A 6,964-nucleotide genomic window follows, 5' to 3' on the forward strand; every position below is an offset into this window, starting at 1 on the left:
TTCATTGATGATATAATGGTATACTTGAAGAACGAGGAGGAGCACGAAGAGCATTTGCGCTTAGTTCTCGAGAAACTCAGGGAACATCAGTTGTATGCCAAGTTCAGCAAATGCGAGTTTTGGCTGAAGGAAGTTGGATTCCTTGGACATGTTATATCATGAGAAGGTGTAGCAGTAGATCCTACCAAGGTTCAGTCAGTCACTGAATGGTTGGCACCCACTTCTGTTAGCGAGATCCGCAGCTTTCTTGGACTCGCAGGGTACTATCGGAGATTCATTGAGAATTTTCCCAAAATTGCAAAGCCAATGACGGAGTTATTGAAGTAGGATACCAAATTTAAATGGACAGAAGAATGTGAGGTGAGTTTTCAGGAGTGAAAGAAACGTTTGACTACAGCCCCAGTGCTGATTCTGCCGGATATACATAAGGAGTTTCAAGTGTATTGCGATGCCTCTCGCCTAGGACTTGGAAGTGTGCTTATGTAGGACGGAAGAGTTTTTTCGTATGCCTCACGACAACTAAAACCACACGAATTGAATTATGCCACGCATGATTTGGAGTTGGCTGCCATAGTGCATGCGTTGAAGACCTGGAGACATTACCTTATTGGAAATCATTGTGATGTGTACACGGATCATAAGAGTTTGAAGTACATTTTCACACAGAAGGAGCAGAACCTTAGGCAGAGAAGATGGTTGGAGCTTATAAAGGATTATGACATGAAGCTTCACTATCATCCAGGCAAGGCCAATGTCGTAGCCGACTCTTTGAGTCGGAAGAGTTATGCTAATACCCTAGTGAGCACGGGATTGCCAAAGGAGTTAGCAGAGGATCTCAGGGAACTTCGATTGGAGATTGTTCCTAGAGGTTTTGTTGCAACAATGGAAGTGCAGTCTACATTGTTAGGAAAGATTCGACAAGCTCAGAAGGATGACAAAGAGATTGCCGAGATAAAAGAGAGAATGAGCGAAGGAAAGGCCAAAGGTTTTTGTGAGGATGAGCACGCCACATTGTGGTTTGAGGACCGTGTTTATGTGCCCAATAACACAGAGATCAGGAAGTTAATACTTCAGGAGGCTCATGACTCACCATACTCGATACACCCGGAAACACCAAAATGTATTTGGATTTGAAGGAACGTTTCTGGTGGACTAGTATGAAGAAGGATATTGCCGAGTATGTAGCCGTATGTGATGTATGTCAGAGAGTGAAGGCTGAGCATCAAAAGCCAGTAGGATTGTTACAGCCTATGCCGATACCCGAATGGAAGTGGGATAAACTTGGCATGGATTTTATCACCGGATTGCCCAGGACCAAATCAGGATATGATTCTATATGGGTAGTAGTTGACCGCTTGACCAAAGTAGCTCACTTTATCTCGGTGAAAACCACCTATACAGGTGCAAAGTTGGCCAAGATATATATGACCAAGATTGTATGTCTACATGGAGTTCCGAGGACAATCGTATCAGATAGAGGAACACAGTTTACTTCAATTTTTTGGCATCAGCTGCACCAAACTTTGGGGACAAGGTTGGAGTTCAGTACAACATTTCACCCGCAGACCGATGGATACACCGAGAGAGTCAACCAGATTCTGGAGGATATGTTGAGAGCCTGTGCGCTAGATTATGGATCTAGTTGGGATGACAATTTGCCCTACGTGGAGTTCTCATACAACAATAGCTACCAAGCCAGTTTGAAGATGGCACCGTTCGAAGCCCTGTATGGACGAAGGTGCAGAACACCGTTGATGTGGGATGAAGTCGGAGACCGACCGTTGTTTGGACCAGATTTGATCAAAGAGTCTGAAGAGAAAGTTAAGTTGATCCGAGATAGACTGAAGAAAGCTTAGTCCAGGCAGAAGAGTTATGCAGATTTGAAACGCAAGGAAATAACCTATGAAATTGGAGATAGAGCATATCTGCGAGTGTCACCCCTGCGAGGAGTGAAACGTTTTGGAGTTAAGGGAAAGTTATCCCCGAGATTTGTAGGACCGTATCGAATTTTGGAATGTATGGGAGAAGTTGCCTACAAGTTGGAGTTACCTAAAGGACTGTCAGGAGTTCATGATGAATTTCATGTTTCACAGCTGAAGAAGTGTCATGCTGAGATGGCTGATATACCGTTTAGAGATACAGTACCCTTGGAGGCGATTTAGTTGGACAGTGATTTCACCTATGATGAGAAGCCAGTCAGGATTCTTGAATTTGCCAGCCGAGTCACCTACAGCAAGGTTATCAAGTTTTGCAAAGTTTAGTGGAGCCACCATACCGAGGATGAAGCCACCTGGGAATGAGAGGATGATCTTCGCAAAGACCACCCACACCTATTCTCTAGCCAACCGAATCTCGAGGGCGAGATTCATCTTAAGGGGGGGTAGGTTTGTAACATCCCAAATTTTCAATTTGGAATGTTATACATAGACCATTCGTGCATATCATATTTTATTGCATTTCGTTTCGCGATCCTCGAAATCCTAAGCAACTCAAGGACCCTCGGAGAGAGTTGGGGATTTCCCTGTTTTCATATTTAAGTTTTATCAAATATTGAAACGAGGATTTTTGGTTTTGATTATTTTTCTCTCTGAAAATATTTCATATTAAAATATATGAGAGGAGATAATATGACTTCTCCAAAATAAATGAAATATTGGAGGAAAAATATTAAAATCAAATATTTGATTTTATTTGGAATTTATTGCTATTTTATTTGAATTAGAAAAATTGCACGTTTTTCAAAGTTGCATTTTAGGGCCAAGAAAATGTTCATCTTGTTATAAATATTTTATTTAGACGGTGAAAATTTTTTTTGGCATTTTTAGATTTTTATTTTATTTTCTAGGATTTATTTTAGTTCCGGCAAAATTATGTTTTTAAATAGAAACTCCTGCCCGACCGCACTGGGCCGAGGCCCAGCCGTGCGCCTCCCCGCACCGGCTCGGGAGAGGACTCCCGAGCTGCGCCGCCGCCGCCGCCGTGTCCGTCCCGGTCATGCCGCGCCTCGCCCCTTCCCCAAGCCTCCGCACCCCCTCCTCTTATAAGCCGCCACCTCGCCCCCCTTGTAGCCCCGAGCCGCCCCGCGCCACCCGCCGCCGCTGCCCCGCGCCGCCCTGCCCCACTCGCCGGAGCCGCCCCGCCCCGCCGGACCTCGCCGGAGGTATAAGCGCCGTTCGTTTTTTTAAAAACCGGTTCGGTTTTTGTTAGAAAACCCTAGTTTTTTTGGATAGATCGGTTCGCCGGTTTTTCTCAGTTTAGTTACTTTGCGGACGGTCATTCGTACGTTCGTCATAACGAACGTGTTCACTCATTAGCCGCAGACAACGAACGCTCGTTCTTTAGCCTGTTCGTCAGTTTTCTTTTTTTAGATTTTTCCGCGATTATTTTCGATCGTGATTTCTGATCCGATTTTTGTTTTAGTTTATCTTTTCGCTCGTTTATTGGAATCAGGCGATTCAAGTGCCTAGATCTTCGTATCGAAACCCTCTTTACATTTAACCAACTTGAACATGATTTTGGTACTGTAAAATTTGACCTTAGTCCATATTAGTAAACGGATCTTGTTTCTTTCGCCGTTTGAGTTTCGTTGCTCCGTTTGATTTGATTCTTTTCGCAAACCGGAGTTCTTAAGTTGAACTTTCTGGTTTGATCTTCTTATTTGAGATTTACCTGTGTTTCTTTGCTTGATTCCTTATGTATGATATTGTTTGTTTGCAATAAAACACCCGGAGTGCGAAGCGTGCTACTACGAATCCCTAGGTTTTGCGGATCATCAGCAAGGCAAGGAGCACTTTGATCATACCCCTTTATCACCCAGTTTTTATGCATTAGTTCCAATCCTCAAACATTGCATGGTTAGGATGTGATTAACATGTGGGTTGGGAAGTAGTTGATGAGGTAGAACCTATTGCCCTGTTATTATCAAACCCTTGGGAGTTACTTCTACCTATTGCTTATATTGCTATGCTATGCTCGTAGACGTGGTTTGGGTGAGTGAAATCCATGACAGATGTGAGATTGTTAATTATTGGTTCAACTTGAGGTGGCAACTTGAATACGCATATGGGTGGATTGTTTGTTGGGCACCTGGGGAATCCAGTGTTGTCCTAGGATATCCTGGAGTACCCGTGTGATAATCCTATGGTCCGCCACCCAGGCTCAAAGGGAACTGAGATATTTTCATGCTAGAAACTTCTATGTGCAGCCACAAGCTACTGTGGGCTCTAGCATAGTTGAGTAGGTTGCGTGAAGCTCCCGAAGAGTTGGATCAGCAGGTAGAGGGATGTAGGTTGGTATGGTCTTCCCGGAGTAAGGGGTTAATGCTTCTGAAAGACAGTGTCTCGGTCATCCGTTTCTCAAACACCATGTAGTGCGAGAAATCCAATGGAGGAGATCAAGTCTTGTGGGGAAAAGTGCGCAAACCTCTGCAGAGTGTATAAACTAATCATGGTTAGCCGTGTCCCCGGTTATGGACATCTTGAGTATCTAGTACTTGGAGTATCATAAGTATCTCATCACTATTAAATAATACTGTTGGGTTGTTAATTACTTTAATTGGGATTGAGTTGGAGGAACCTTCTCAATGATGTTTCAACTACCATAATAGTTAAATGAAATCTATTCCTTTGTTGTAGGAAAAAATTGGCTTTTCGCAAAAACTATAACCATAGAGCTTTCCACCAGCCAAATATGCATGTAGTGATAGCATTATTCTGTTCTTGCTCTACTGTGTTACTTTGCCAGCATATTCCATGTGCTGACCCGTTTTGGGCTGCAACGTATTATGTTGCAGACTTTTCAGACGAGGAGTAAGGTTCGTTAGGTCGTTGCCGTGCAGCTCAGCTATGCCGTTGGAGTTGATTGACTCAATTAATCTTCCAAGCCTTCCGCGGTTATCGTATTAGATGGCCTTAAGCCATATTTATTGTAATAAGTTCTCTTTTGAGACATTTAATGTAATAAGTGTGTGATTGCTACTCTGTTATAAATCCTCGAGTATTGTGTGTGTCAGCATTACAGATCCAGGGATGACACTGAAGCACAGAGACTTGACCATTTGAGGTCGGGTCGCTACACTTTGTCAATAGGTTAGTACCAAAAAATGATATAAAATGATTATAAAACATCCAAGATTGATAATATAACAACATGGAACAATCAAAAATTATAGAGACGTTGGAGACGTATCAATCATTTTCAAGAAAGACATGATAAAGATGGATAATATGCGAGCACCTCAATTCCTTTTTCGTAGTTTTCTTCAACAAACCAAACTAGTGATAAAACAAGAAACTAAAAGATTCAATTGCAAGATCTAAACATATAACTTCAAGCACTCACCTTCTCGACAACGGCGCCAGAAAAGAGCTTCGTTGACGGGATGTGAGTGCCGCTTACCTAGCCTCCCCGGCAATGATGCCAGAAAAGAGCTTGATATCTACTACGCAAGTTTATTCTTGTAGACACGTGTTGGGCCTCCAAGCGCAGAGTTTTGTAAGATAGTAGCAATTTTCCCTCAAGTGGATGACCTAAGGTTTATCAATCCATGGGACGTGTAGGATGAAGATGGTCTCTCTCAAACAATCCTGCAACCAAATAATAAAAAGTCTCTTGTTTCCCCAACACAGCAAATACAATGGTAATTTGTATAGGTGCACTTGTTCGGTGAAGAGATGGTGATAAAAGTGTAATATTGATGGTAGAAATATATTTTTATAATCTGAATAAATAAAAACAGCAAGGTAGCAAATAGTACACGGGCATAAAAACGGTATTGTAATGATTGAAAATGAGGCCTAGGGTCCGTACTTTCGCTAGTGCAATCTCTCAACAGTGCTAATATAATTGGATCATATAACCACCCCTCAACGCGCGATGAAGAATCACTCCAAAGTTCCTATCTAGCGGAGAACATAATAAGAAATCATTTGTAGGGTACGAAACCACCTCGAAGCTATTCTTTCCGATCGATCTATCCAAGAGTTCGTACTAAAATAACACCAAATAATTTCAGATTCATAATACTCAATCCAACACAAAGGACTTCAAAGAGTGCCCCAAGATTTCTACCGGTGAAACAAAGACAAGAACATGCATCAACCCCTATGCATAGATTATCCCAATGTCACCTTGGGAATCCTCGAGTTGAGTGCCAAAACATATATCAAGTGGATCAATATGATACCCCATTGTCACCATGAGTATTCATATGCAAGACATATATCAAGTGCTCTCAAATCCATAAAAGTATTCAATCCAATAAAATGAAATCTCAAAGGGAAAACTCAATTCACAACAAGATAGTGTAACATCCCAAATTTTCAATTTGGAATGTTATAGATAGTCATCCATGCATATCATATTTCATTTGCTTTTCGTCTCGCGATCCTCGAGAATCCTAAGCAACTCAAGGACCCTCAGAGAGAGTTGGGGATTTCCCTGTTTTCATATTTGATTTTTATCAAATATTGAAACAAGGATTTTTGATTTTAATTATTTTTCTCTCCGGAAAATATTTCACATTAAAATAAATGAGAGGAGATAATATGACTTCTCCAAAATAATTGAAATATTCGAGGAAAATATTAAAATCATTTATTTGATTTTATTCGGATTTTATTTGCATCAGAAAAATTGCACGTTTTTAAAATTGCATTTTAGGGCCAAGAAATTGTTCATCCCGTTCTAAATATTTTATTTAGATGGTGAAATTTTGTTTTGGCATTTTTAAATTTTTATTTATTTTTTAGGATTTTATTTCGGTCGCCGAAAACTATTATTTTTTTTAAAAAAAGTTCCCGCGCCCGCCTAGGCCTAAGGCCCAGCCGAGACAGGCCAGGCCGCCCGCGCCACCACCTCCCTCGCCCGCGCCGCCGTTCCCGGCACGTACGCCGAGGAGAGTCCGGCTCGGACTCCTCCCGGGCGCCCCCTCGCCCAAGCAAGCCACCGCCCCCCTTTAAAGCCC

The sequence above is a fragment of the Triticum dicoccoides genome, chromosome 7A, assembly GCF_002162155.2.
Source record: "Triticum dicoccoides isolate Atlit2015 ecotype Zavitan chromosome 7A, WEW_v2.0, whole genome shotgun sequence".
Taxonomy (NCBI): Eukaryota; Viridiplantae; Streptophyta; class Magnoliopsida; order Poales; family Poaceae; genus Triticum; species Triticum dicoccoides.